Source organism: Sus scrofa, chromosome 7, assembly GCF_000003025.6.
Source record: "Sus scrofa isolate TJ Tabasco breed Duroc chromosome 7, Sscrofa11.1, whole genome shotgun sequence".
Classification (NCBI taxonomy): Eukaryota; Metazoa; Chordata; class Mammalia; order Artiodactyla; family Suidae; genus Sus; species Sus scrofa.
Window position 1 is genome coordinate 52,141,256 of NC_010449.5, and position 14,271 is coordinate 52,155,526.

The following is a 14,271-nucleotide window of genomic DNA, read 5'->3' on the forward strand; positions in this document are numbered from 1 at the left end:
GGTTTGGGGGCTGGGAAAGCCTGCAATCAGATTTGCACTGGTTATTATCCCCAGACAAACAACAACAACAAAAATAAAAAACAGAGCTAGGTGAAAGCTACCGTTAGGCATCTCTCCCGCTGAAGATAATCCCAGGGCATCTAGGAACCTCTGTGGAATGTAGCTGGAAAGTCTAACGTTGCCTGTATCTGTCCGGGAGAAGGGGGATTGTGGGGTCCTGGATACCAGACAGCGGCTCTGGCTATTATTCAGTCCTCTTGAACAGATAACCTTTTAGGTAAAGAGATTTATTTTTCCTCAAACTTTTTTTTTTTTTTTTTTTTTTAAAGGCTGCACCCGGGGCATATGGAAGTTTCCAGGGCTGGGCAGCTGCTCAGGATCCTTTAACTTGTTGCACCTGGCTGGGGATCCAATCACCCGCCTCTACAGCGACCCAAGCCGCTACACTCGGATTCTTAACCCACTGTGCCTCGGCCAGAACTCCCTCAAACTATTTTTTAACATTATCGTTTTAGCTAAAAATGATTTACTTATTCTTTAATAGCCTGTTTTAATATGTTTTGTATATTCTTTACAGTATATCTTTTTACCGTATTTGTGTTATATTGTTTAATCCTTTCTAGTAGTTCTAAATTATTTGCTTTTTCAAAATGAAATTAGCAGACTTTCTAATTATAAAGGTAATTTCTGTTTTGTGTGAGAGGGGCATAAATGTATACATTCTTAGGAAAAAAAAAAAAAAAACAGAAAAGTACACACCAAACCTAATCATTTTTACCGGGGTGCCTGACTGGCTTACATTTCCTTTATGATTCTTTTGTAGTATTTGCTCTTTTCTAAGCCAAATACTATATATTATTTTACAATAAAAACTAAAGAGTTTTTAAAAATAATAAAAGGTATGAATAATATTATAAAACTAGACATAGAAAAGTTATGAAAGGAAAATAACTCATAAGAGATAAACCTTGCTTTCATTTTGTGTGTGTATGTATACATTTGTGAATATATATATGATTATACTGTAATGATGTTTTGCATACTCTTTCTACTTACAAATATATTGTAGGCATCATCTACATTAAAATAATAGGCATCTACATTATTTTTAATATTTGTCAATATCAAGTTGACAGTATTGTGATTTGCTTAATGAATTCTATATTGGTAGAAATAGATTAAGTTCAGTTTTCTGCCAGTATAGGTAATACCCTGGCGAACATTCCTGTACACACATCTTTGCATAATTTTTTCTTTCAAATTTTTTGCTTTTAATATTTTATTTTGCTTCCAATATTTTTATTGTATAGCTACCTGGCAGTAAAAGTATTTTAAAAATGCAATTTTGATTAAAACTTCAAAAAGTAGTAGATGAGGAGTTCTTGCTGTGGCTCAGCAGAAACAAACCCAACTAATATCCACGAGGATGCACGTTTGATCCCTGGCCTCGCTCAGTGGGTTAAGGATCCAGCTTTGCTCTGAGCTGTGGTATAAAGTCACAGATGAGGTGTTGCTGTCGCTTTGGTGTAGGCCAGCAGCTGCAGCTCTGATTAGACCCCCTAGCCTGGGAACTCCCATATGCCACAGGAGAGCCCCCCCCACACACACACACACAAAAAGCAGTAGAGGTAAAAATCTGAGATCAGATCACCACATACAGATTTTTAGGAGATGGTCCAGAACCCACTTTATGTTTTCTGCCAATGGGAGAAAATGAAAAGGGATCAGAGTGAAGAAAAGAGGATGTTTGGGAGTTATGAAAAGTAAAATAACTCGTAAGAGATAAACTTTGCTTTCATTTTGGAGTGATTTTTCTGGAGAGATCTGTTGTTGCACTGTGGGGAGGGTTGGAACCCCATCCCCGATCTGTGAGCCCAGTGGAGCCATCTTCAAAGGGACACTTCAGGGAGCTTGCTCTATTTCCTGCAGGTGGGCGCATGGTGGCCTGAGAGGAGAGGATTGGCTGCTTCAGTGGCAGAGCCAAGGGAAGTGGCTGCATTGGCATCACCTGCATCCCAGAGTTTACTAGGACCTAGGATGCCGTCTGCTTCCCAAGCTCGAGATGTGGGCCAGCAGGAAGACAGAGCCAGCAAGGAGCCACCTAGATTCAGCCTAAGAGAATGAGCTGCATGGGTGAGGAGACTTCATTTGAGAAATCTTGGAGGTGGCTCACCAGGGCCTGGAGGAGGAGTGCAGGGAACCGCCTAGAATAGAGGGACGTGGAAACTCCATGGGAAAGGGCTCCATAATGGGAAACCCCAGAGGTGTATACAAGCTTAGAGGGATAAACAAAGCTCTAAGCATCTGCCTGCCACAAAGGGCTAGAAGCTAGCATCGTCTGTGGCACCAGCACACATAGGAGTTGTCTTATCACCTTAACGCCTCCTGCCTGTGGCAGACAAGCCAGAGCTCAGGGAGAAAGTGTGGGAAGAAGAGCGCCACCTCATCCCTCGTTTTTCAGGGCAGACTTCCAGCTCCAGAGGCCTAAGCTGGGAAGGGGAGAAGGTTTCAATGCTGGCTAAGCTAAATTTGACTTTTTAGTGAATGTACTGGACTGGACTGTATTACCAAATGGAGACTATGCCTTCAAGTGTGTTACCTAAGAGGGAGCAGAAGGTCATGGGTCTGCTGAATTTTTTTTTTTTTTAATCTTTTGAGGGCCCACCCATGGCATATGGAGGTTCCCAGGCTAGGGATTGAAGTGGAGCTGCAGCCGCCGGTCCACACCACAGCCACAGCAACGCCAGATCTGAGCTGAATCTGCAACCCACACCACATCCCATGGCAAGGTTGGATCCCCCACTCACTGAGTGAGGTCAGGGATTGAACCGGTGTCCCCATGGATACCAGTTTCTGCTGAGCCACAAGGGGAACTCCAGTCTGCTGGATTTTTCTCCAGAGAGGGGAGTAATTCCTGCCCCTCAGGCCAGGTGGAAGGTGCACAGCATTTGGCCTCTCAGAGTCCATTCTCTTGTGTGGCCTGCAGCTGCCCTCCCAACCTCACAGTGACAGCCCCCTGCCCTCTACACATGCCCAGCCACCTGAGTCCCTGGGTAGAGCCACAGCACTCAAATCCCCACAGTAAATGAAGTAACATTTATTACATGTGACCTACCCTGGTGACACTTGAGCAGTAAGCAGTGGCAGGTCTATATTTGGGCTTCCACTCAGGCAGGCCTGTTGCTATTTGCAGCCAGAGCCAGCTCGTGTTACCCCTGCCTTTGCTGCCCCACTTGTAGGACTCTGGGGTAGAACAGGCAGGGGCAGCCTGCCGGGCGTACAGAGGTCACCCAGAGGGAAAGCCTGCTGACCGTGGATGCAGTTTTCTAGTAGTTACCCGGAGCCTCCGAGTTAAAAGAAAAATGTATGGATCCTTAAATTAGCAGGCAAGTTTTTGAAGAGTTGTTATTTTTCTAATGCAAATTAATACTATTAGAAACTCAGTAATGGAGTGCTACAATGCCTTTCCTTTAGATGGGAAGAGAGATCATCTGAAATTGCAGGTGTACATTGCAATAAACAGTGTGACTATTTCCTGTGCCTTCTTGCAGCCAGGGTTCAGCTTTACTGAATGTGGGGTTGGTACAGGGTATGAAAGCCTCAGATGCAGACAGAAAGGCTGGCGATTTTTGCAACCAGTAGAATGCGTCTTTAGGGTATTTTTGGTGCGGGTTCCCATTTGTTAGAATGGTTTGAAACTCTAAATGTTGATGTCATTTGACTATGGTATTCGGTTGATAAATACCTTTTATTTCAATCTGCATGTGCGTGCTGACAAATCATAATTTTATGCTTTGATTCAAATACTGAAAAACAGCATCAACATCATTTTTCACTTGTTATGCACACCCTGTCCTCCCATAGAAAGTTTTTAGGTGTGAACTGTGCTGATTTGAACCATTTTGTAAAACCATACAGCTAACAGTTTAAAGCAAGTTTCTAGCTCTGGCTCCAAAATTGCCAGGGGCTACATGGGTGAGCTCCTAAAATTATGTACAAAATTATGTTTGTGCCTTTCTGGGCTCACTTTTGGAAAGAGAATTCACAGCTTTCAGTAGATTCTCAGAGGTACCCACGACCCATTAAAAGTTAAAAAATGTATTTTTTATTTTTTTATTTTTTGCTTTTTAGGGTCACACCTGCTGCATGTGAAAGTTCCCAGGCTAGGGGTAGAATCAGAGCTGCAGCTGCCGGCCTACACCACAGCCACAGACACGCAGGATCTGAGCCATGTCTATGACCTACACAGCAGCTCACGGCAACGCCGGACCCTCGACCCACTGAGCAAGGCCAGGGATTGACCCTGAGTCCTCATGGATACTAGTTGGGTTTGTTACTGCTGAGCCACAATGGGAACCTCCAGAGACTTTTCTAATTAAAGCATACTTCCCATATAAGACTTGAGCAGAAGTCTTTATTTTTTTAACTGCAGATCAATGGCATAGAGTAGAAGCTATCCATCATATTCTTTATATATCTTTATATTCTTTACTATGATTTATTACTATATTTCTCTAAGCCTCAGTTTTATCATTTATAAAATGACAATTTACTGTTAATGTTCCTTTCTCCCCCAATTCTGAATATTTTGTTAAGGGTTTGGATGTTGAGGGGGAAAGTGAGTGTCACCTCTGCGGTGTGTTGCTAAGTCCTCCTTTGCTGCCAAGCTCCCAGACTGATTTGTGTCAGTGTATTCACAGGGCAGATGCCAGCATGGAAGAACTTGTTCTTATCATTATCTGTGCTCCGTGTTTTCCAGTCTTCTTGCTTGTTCAACAGTTCAATTTAGTGTTTCACATTCCGGCCATTGGTTGAAAGAATTTATCAGGATGATTTATTGGTAATACAGAATTCTGGGGTTCTCCCTTTTGGTAGCACGTGGAAATGTGTTATTTCTTTTTAGCTGGGCTGCTCCTTGGTCTGGTGTGGCTTCATGGAAAAATGGGTCCAGATCCAGCTCTTTACCTGCCTGGGTTTGTCCAGCATTCAGCACAGGGCTGGATACAGAGTAGCCCCGGATCAATCCGTGTTAAATCATATCGGCCATAATAACCCCTTTATCTTCACAAGAACTCAGTTTCGCCATCCTAGAGTCAGGAAACTGAATTAGATGCTTTCCAAGGGGCCCTCCATTCTTAGAATTGCACATCTCTGCCTAGGCCCCTTGAGCTTTGGCTGTTAGGTGGGGTGACCTCATAGCCAGGGCCTGTGCTCTGCTGCCTTCTGCCCTTTTCAGCTGTTTTCAAGGGACAAAATGATCCCACAGTGGCCATGGGAGTTTCCACACTGCTGTGGTCATTTTGAATTTTCACTTTCTGACCCTGGCCCTCCCACTCCATGAGTGACCGGAGGGAGACTTCTAGCATGGTCCAGGTGGGAGAAACTGAGGTCCTGGTAATAATAATAATAATAATAATAATAATAACAATAACTCATTTGCCTGGGGTCTCCTCTTCACCAGAAGTCATGTCTTGTCCATTGTGCCTCTGGCACCCAGGGCAGTCCTGTTCTCTTGAATCCACCTGAACCCCCACCTCTCCAGGCCCATGAACAGCCGGTGCCAATGCAATGAACAATGCCCAGCACCACAGCCCTGGCACGTGGTGGGGTCACCTGGAGTCACAGAAAGACCTCAGGCTTCCCCAGGTGATCTCTGTGCAGATGCAGACTTCCCAGGTCACTCGTGTTGCCTGACACTGAGCTGGATCAGGACTTCTGAGTCTCTGGCCTGACCAGGTGGGGCCTGTAACACTCCTGGAGCAGAGACAGTAGCCAGCAGCCAGGAGTGAAGATGGGAATTACTCCGAAGCTCAGGAGACCTGCTGCTGCTGCTGCTGCTGCTGCTGGCCTGAGAGAGGCCCCTGGAATCATGACCGTCTTTTTTTCCAGATCTAATTGCCTTCCACCCCATACCCCTCCCCCACCTCCGTGATGCCACGCCAAAGCACATGTTAGTGTAAGTCATTGTTTCTATGCAATGGAGTTATTCTTTTCCCACCAGCTTTCTTGAGATGTAATTGACCAAAAGAGAAAAAAAAAAAAAACCTGTAAGATTAGGGTGCACAATGCGATGATGAGATGCACATATGTATTGTGCAATGATTACCACAATAAAGTTACTTACAGCCCCATCACCTCACACAATGAATGACCTTTGGGTTATGCGTATAGTGAGAACATTTAAGAGCTACTCTCTTAGCTACTCTCAAGGGCATAATATAGGGTTCTTAACTATCATCATCATGCTGTATGTATAGATCCCCAGAACTTACTCATCACATAACTAGAAGTCGTTATCCTTTGGCCATCATCTCCCCATTTCCCTCAATCCCCGGTCCCTGGAAACTACCAATTTATTCTCTGTTTCTATGAGTTCAGCTTTTTCAGATTCCACACCTAAGGGAGATCACACAGCGTTTGCCTTTCTCTGACTCATCTCACCTAGCATGATGCTCTCAAAGTCCATCTATGTTGTTGGAAATGGCAGGATTTATTTCTTTTATGACCAAATGGTATTCCATTATGTCTGTGTTTCCTTATCTGTTCCATCCATTGAGAGACATGTCTTGGCTGTTGTGAATAATGCTGCAATGAACATAGGAATGCACGTATCTCTTCAAGATAATGATTTCATTTCCTTTAGGTATATACCCCAGAAGTGGGATTGTTGGATCATCTGACAATTCTGTTTATAATTTTTTTTTTCTTTTTAGGGCTGCACCTACAGTATATGGAAGTTTCCAGGCTAGGGGTAGATGGGAGTCAAAGCTTCTGGCCTATACCACAACCATAGCCACAACAACGCCAGATCCAAGCCGTATCTGCGACCTACACCACAGCTCATGGCAGTGCCAGATCTTTTTTTTTTTATGATTTTTATTTTTTCCATTATAGCTGGTTTACAGTGTTCTCTCAGTTTTCTACTGTACAGCAAAATGACCCAGTCACACATACATATATACATTCTTTTTCTCACATTATCCTCCATCATGCTCCATCATAAAGTGACTAGATATAGTTCCCAGTGCTGTACAGCAGGATCTCAGTGCTTATAATTCCAAAGGCTATAGTTGGCATCTATTAACCCCAGATTCCCAGTCTATCACATTCCTTCCTCCTCCCTTTCCCCCTTGGCAACCATAAGTCTGTTCTCCAATGCCAGATCTTTTAACCCAATGGATGAGGCCAGGGATCAACCCCGCATCCTCATGGATAACAGTCAGGCTTGTTGCCACTAAGCCACATCAGGAACTTCCTATTTATGATTTTTTGAGGAATCGCCATAATGTTTTCTGTAGTGGCTACATGAGTGTACATTCCTAGCAGCAGTGAACAAGAGTTCCCCTTTTCCCACATCCCTGTCAACGTTTGTTATCGCTTATCTTTTTTATAATAGCCATGCTAAAGGTGTGAGATGATAGTTCATTGTGCATTTGATTTGCATTTCCCAAGTTAGTGATGTTGAGCATCTTTTCATACACTAATTGGCCATCTGCATGTCTTATTTAGAAAAAAAAAGTGTCTATTCAGGTCTGTCTTTTTTTTTTTTTCTGCTTTTTAGGGCCAAACTTGTGGCATATGGAGATGCCCAGGCTAGGGGTTAAATCAGAGCTGTAGCCTCTGGCCTATGCCATAGCCACAGCAACACCAGATCCGAGCTGTGTCTGCAACCTACAGCACAGTTCACAGCAATGGCAGATCCTTAACCCACTGAGCAAGGCTAGGGATTGAACCTGTGTCCTCATGGATGCTAGTCAGATTCATTAACTGCTGAGCCATGATGGGAACTCGTGCCCACTTTTAACCATTTTTTTTTTTTATTTTCCCTCTGTACAGCAAGGGGGTCAGGTTATCCTTACATGTATACATTGCAGTTACAGTTTTTTCCCCCACCCTTTCTTCTGTTGCAACATGAGTATCTAGACATAGTTCTCAATGCTATTCAGCAGGATCTCCTTGTAAATCTATTCTAGGTTGTGTCTGATAAGCCCAAGCTCCCGATCCCTCCCACTCCCTCCCCCTCCCATCAGGCAACCACAAGTCTCTTCTCCAAGTCCATGATTTTCTTTTCTGAGGAGATGTTCATTTGTGCTGGATATTAGATTCCAGTTATAAGTGATATCATATGGTATTTGTCTTTGTCTTTCTGGCTCATTTCACTCAGTATGAGATTCTCTAGTTCCATCCATGTTGCTGCAAATGGCATTATGTCATCCTTTTTTATGGCTGAGTAGTATTCCATTGTGTATATATACCAAATCTTCCGAATCCAATCATCTGTCGATGGACATTTGGCTTGTTTCCATGTCCTGGCTATTGTGAATAGGGCTGCAATGAACATGCGGGTGCATGTGTCTCTTTTAAGTAGAGCTTTGTCCGGATAGATGCCCAAGAGTGGGATTGCAGGGTCATATGGAAGTTCTATAGATTTCTAAGGTATCTGCAAACTGTTCTCCATAGTGGCTGTACCAGTTTACATTCCCACCAGCAGTGCAGGAGGGTTCCCTTTTCTCCACAGCCCCTCCAGCACTTGTTATTTGTGGATTTATTAATGATGGCCATTCTGACTGGTGTGAGGTGGTATCTCATGGTAGTTTTGATTTGCATTTCTCTTATAATCAGCGATGTTGAGCATTTTTTCATGTGTTTGTTGGCCATCTGTATATCTTCTTTGGAGAAATGTCTATTCAGGTCTTTTGCCCATTTTCCCATTGATTGATTGGTTTTTTTGCTGTTGAGTTGTATAAGTTGCTTATATATTCTAGAGATTAAGCCCTTGTCTGTTGCATCATTTGAAACTATTTTCTCCCATTCTGTAAGTTGTCTTTTTGTTTTCTTTTTGGTTTCCTTTGCTGTGCAAAAGCTTTTCAGTTTGATGAGATCCCACGGGTTTATTTTTGCTCTAATTTCTATTGCTTTGGGAGACTGACCTGAGAAAATATTCATGATGTTGATGTCCGAGAGTGTTTTGCCTATGTTTTCTTCTAGGAGTTTGATGGTGTCCTGTCGTATATTTAAGTCTTTCAGCCATTTGGAGTTTATTTTTGTGCATGGTGTGAGGGTGTGTTCTAGTTTCATTGCTTTGCATGCAGCTGTCCAGGTTTCCCAGCAATGCTTGCTGAATAGACTTTCCTTTTCCCATTTTATGTTCTTGCCTCCCTTGTCAAAGATTAATTGACCATAGGTGTCAGGGTTTATTTCCAGATTCTCTGTTCTGTTCCATTGGTCTGTCTGTCTGTTTTGATACCAGTACCACACTGTTTTGATGACTGTGGCTTTGTAGTATTTCTTGAAGTCTGGGAGAGTTATGCCTCCTGCTTGGTTTTTGTTTCTCAGGATTGCTTTGCGTGCCCACTTTTAAATCAGATTTTTTTGCTATTGGGTTGCATGAGTTCCTTATACATTTTGAATATTAACCCCTTATCATATAGATGGTGTGCAAATACTTTCTCCCATTCAATAGGTTGCCTTTTCCTTCTAGTCAATGTTTCTTTTGCCATGCAAAAGCTTTTTAGTTTGCTGTAGTCCCACTTGTTTTGCTTTTGTTGCTTAAGCTTTTGGTGTTATATGGAGCTTTTTTTCTGTGTTTTCTTCTAGAGCTTTCATGGTTTCTGTTCTTTCACTCAAGTCTTTAATCCATTTTGAGCTAATTTTGATGAGTGGTGTAAGATAAGTGTCCGATTTCATTCTTTTGCATATGATTATCCAGTTTTCCCAGCACTATCTATTGAAAAGACATTCTTTCCTACAAGAGAGTGGTTCTGACTAGTTACACAATCAGACACCCAGGAGAGCAGAAGATGTAGGCTTAGGATAGTAGGTTCTGGTTGCTCTGTTGACCAGTAAAGGATGTGGGAACCTAGGATGGATCCATATTGGGGAGAAGGCAACATGGTGCTTCTATAGTTGTATGGCCCCTTTGGTCTTGGGGACCAACAATTTAGGGGAGATCTGGCCTAAGGTAGGGGTGATGTCCATGCTATCCAGAAAGATTTAGGAATCCTGTGTGTGTGTGTGTGTGTGTGCGCGCGTGTGTTTGCACACATGCTCAGAGGTGTTTCTTGGTCCAGTTCAGTCCTCGTTTTGTTGGGATACATACCCATTGTGAAGAGATATGTCCTACATCACTTGAAGCATCCCTAAAACAGGCTATATCGATGAGGACATTCCAGGACCACCAAGCCAGGGTCTAATGGTGGGCAGTGTTCTTGGTAGTAACCCCAAAGAACATCCAGGCTCTAGGATCTTCATAAGTCCTGGATACTGGGGAGGCAAAGCACCAGAGCTTTGCCTTTTTGTGATGCTGCCTCTGGGAGTGATCTTCCTTCATCCCTCCCTCCTCTGGGACGTGGCCCAGGTGTCCATGGACCCCATGGTGGTCCAGGACACAGTGGAGCTAGTATTTTGTGCATCAGTCCTGAGCAGTCATCGTACTTAACCTCAGGAGACATGACAGAAGTGACGTTTACCATGCTCTTCCATATGAAGAGTTTTAGAGCACTAGGGAATGAGACTGAAGCTTTTATGAATCCCAAGCATGATTTTCCCCCCAATCTTGGAGTCTCAGGAGTCAGATTTCCTCATGGGGATCCAAACCGCGTAAGCCAGTTGCACGTGTGGTATGGGGTTAGGATAGCAGCATCTTTGTCCCCTAATTCCTGTTGGAAGTCTGCCTCTCTGTGTGGTGCTCACAGAGGAAATGGAAAAACAGCAGACCCTGGGAACTGCAGAGTGAGAGAGAAAGAAGAGAGAAGATGCCCAGGGGCTCAGCAGGCAAGTCTCTGTGGCCACATCCTCGTTGTCCCCACCATGGCCAGAGGCTATTCAGTTCTTTTGCTTTTGTGTTGCCATCAGCAAGAGCCACTGAGGGATGTTTGAGGGACTTCCAAGGAGGGTCATGGCCATCATTAAACTGTGGGAGTGATCTTTGGTGCAGAGCCCCAGAAGAAGGGATGTAGCTGGGGAACCCTCCAAGGTAAGGACTGTACGAGATCTACTGGGATGCAGAACCTCCTGTTCTTGGGTTAAATCTTCCTAAAATGGGGCCTCCTGGGGACTATTCCATTCTCTTCTCTGCTCATCATCACCCTTAGCCTTTCCTTGTGGCTCACAGGACAGAACTCAGAGTGCATGGGGGCAGGCAGCTAGAGGAGCCTGGCTGGCGGTCTCTGGAGTAAGGAGGGAGGTCTGAGCCAACAGGGCAAAGAGTCTTCTCTGACCAGCCTTGGATGCATGGCCGAGTTCTTTTCCCTAAGGGCATGGGAAGAAAAGTTGAGTGATCCTTGATCTCTACAGACAGAGGCAGAGAAACAAGGATGAAACTGAAGGCCTATAGTAGGAATGTCCAGGAAGGGGACTGGGACCCAGATCATCAGGTCAGGACCCCATGAACTTGGGCACTAAAGTGCAGGGAGGCTGAAGAAAGTGGGTTCTCAACACCTCTGCCAAGCCAGCTGGATCTCCAGGCATCTTCTAGTGTAGACTACAGGTTCGTGGCTTGGGAGGCAGAGTGGATGTCACACCACGCATTAGAGTAGAAAGAAGAGGCAACAACATCTGGAGGTGTTGAGTTTGAGGTGACTGGGGGTGTTCAGGAAAGAAGTTGCTGCTCGTGAGCTCTGCCCCTGCTTGGGGAGCAGTTAGGGCCAGAGACAAGGGTTTGGAGCCATTTTCAGGGCAGGGATGGTGTGAAAGCTGTCACAGAGGCGCCGAGATCACTTGGAGCAGGTGGAGAGTGAGAGGAGGAATGAGATGGAGGCTTGGGGAGGGCCAATGGGTGAGGAGCAGCTGAGCAGAGGGACTCAGCACAGATTCCAGCAGGCAGTGGCCTGGGAGGAGATCACAGCTGAGCCAAGGGAGAAGGGAGGGTGAATAGGATCCGATGACACAGAGCAGTCAAAAGAGCACGGGGCAGTGTCCATGGCTTTCACAATTAGGCCATCAGAAAAAAATATATTTAAAGGCGATGAAGAGTTCCTGTTGTGGCTAAGCGGGTTAAGAATTTGACTAGTATCCAGGAGGACTCAGGTTCGATCCCTGGCCTCGCTTAGTGGGTTAAGGATCCGGCGTGGCTGTGAGCCATGTTGTAGGTTACAGATGCAGCTCATATCCTGTGTTGCTGTGACTGTGGCATAGGCTGGCAGCTATAGCTCTGATTCGACCCCTAGCCTAGGAACCTCCATGTGCTGTAGGTGCAGTCCTAAAAAGCAAAACATAAATAAATAAATAAAAGTAAAAAATTATTCATTAAATCAGACACAACTTAGAATAGATTTACAAGGAGATCCTGCTGAATAGCATTGAGAACTATGTCTAGATACTCATGTTGCAACAGAACAAAGGGTGGGGGAAAAAATGTAATTGTAATGTATACATGTAAGGATAACCTGACCCCCTTGCTGTACAGTGGGAAAATAAAATAAATAAATAAATAAATAATAAAAGGCAATGAAAAGTGGTAATAGTGGAAAGAAAAATGAATTGGCACTTTTTAAAAAATATAGCTTTAGCTTTTGAAGCTTGAAGGTATTGAAAGGATAGACTGTCAACGAAGGTCACAAAGTCCCTCCTTGCAGAAAGACGAGCAAAGTCCACAGGGGCAACCACTCCCTGAAACTGACTGCTCAACAAGTGCTTAGACAAATGGCTGGCTGCTGGCTTTCACCCCATAATTGGAAATTAAGGGAAGCTGTATGGATCATAAAAGTTATGGCTGGAGGGGGGAGAATGCGAAACTGTATCTTTAAAAATGTTTTTGCTTTTGTTCTTTTCCTCAAGGCCTTATTGCATATGTGCTATGTTGAAAGATTTTAGCAATATTACTTTTTTAAAAAAAGGCATTAGGTTTACTACAATTTTTTTTTCTGTTTTGGCCACATCTGTGGCATATGGACGTTCCCAGGCCAGGACCACAGCTGAGACCTACACCACAGCTAGAGCAATGCCAGATCCTTAACCCACTGTACCACAGCAGGAACTCCTACTATAGTTTTTTTTTCAGGGTGGCATTAGGAACTGGATTGTAGTGATTGTTGCACAATTAGAGGAATTCACTAAAAGTCACTGAATTGTGCACTTAAAACAAGTGAATTTTTATAGTGTATAATTATAATTCAGTGAAGTTATTTTTAAATGATATTAGGGAACAAGATAAGCAGCTCACACAATTCCTGGTTTTATGTAGGAATATGTTGTTATTGTGGTACAACAATTCTGGTATATGGAAATTTAGGTCAATATTTGGACATCAACCGTACCTGTTTGTGATTTGTACAGTTAAATGAAAAAAAAAAAAGAAAACCTGCTTCTTTAAGGAAAAATAGTCATCTTCTTGTTTATAAATCAGAGGTCCATAAACAAAGCTTTTTGCTTGTAAACTCCCTTGTAATATTTCTGTTATCTAAACAATTTTTTTATCAAAAGTTTAAATGACTGGGATTTCCTGTTGAGATGTAGCAGAAATGAATCCAACTAGTATACGTAAGGATGCGGTTTCGATCCCTGACCTCGCTCAGTGGGTTAAGGATCTGGCATTGCCATGAGCTGTTGGTGCAGGTCGCAGATGCGGCTGGGATCTGGTGTTGCTATAGAGAGCGTAGGCTGGCATCTGCAGCTCCAATTCGACCCCTAGCCTGGGAATTTCCATATGCCGCAGGTGTGGCATTAAAAAAAGCAAAAAAGAGTTTAGATAACCTTGGATTAGGCACTGGTTTCTCAGATATGATACCAGAAACAAGAGCTAAGAAGAAAAAATTAATAAATTGGCTGCATCTAAATTAAAAACTTTAATGTTTCAAAGGACACCGTCAAGATGGAGTTCCTGTTGTAGCACAACAGGATTGGTGGCATTTCTGGAGCCCTGGGACTCAGGTTCAATCCCTGGCCCAGCCCAGTGGGTTAAGAATCCCGTATCACTTCAGCTGTGGTATAGGTTGCAACTGTAGCACGGATCTGATTCCTGGCCCAGGAACTCCATATGCAACCCCATACAAGTGCTAATAAAGAATTTGTATCCAGAATTTACAAAGAACTCTTAATAACTAACAATAAATAAATTGAAGATGATACAAACAGATGGGAGATGTACTGTGCTCATGGATTGGAAGGTTTATATATAGAATGAAGTATTTACTCAGCCATAAAAATTTGAAATCTTGCCATTTATGACAACATGGATGGCTCTAGGGGTATTATGCTAAGTGAAATAAGTCAGACAGAAAGACAAACATCCTATGATCTTACTTTTATATGGAGTCTAAAACAAGAAGACGA

General features: G+C 43.5%; 1 protein-coding gene across 2 annotated transcripts in view; it reads left to right on the forward strand.

Moving 5' to 3' along the window:
* Positions 3,214-14,271, forward strand: part of FSD2 (fibronectin type III and SPRY domain containing 2) — a 49,674-nt gene continuing 38,616 nt past the window's right edge. The window contains exon 1 of one of the 2 annotated variants that reach the window (XM_021098894.1): positions 3,214-3,386. The gene's annotated coding sequence lies outside the window, so the exon portion shown is untranslated. The remainder of the gene's footprint in view (positions 3,387-14,271) is intronic. The other variant, XM_021098895.1, reaches the window with a different exon arrangement.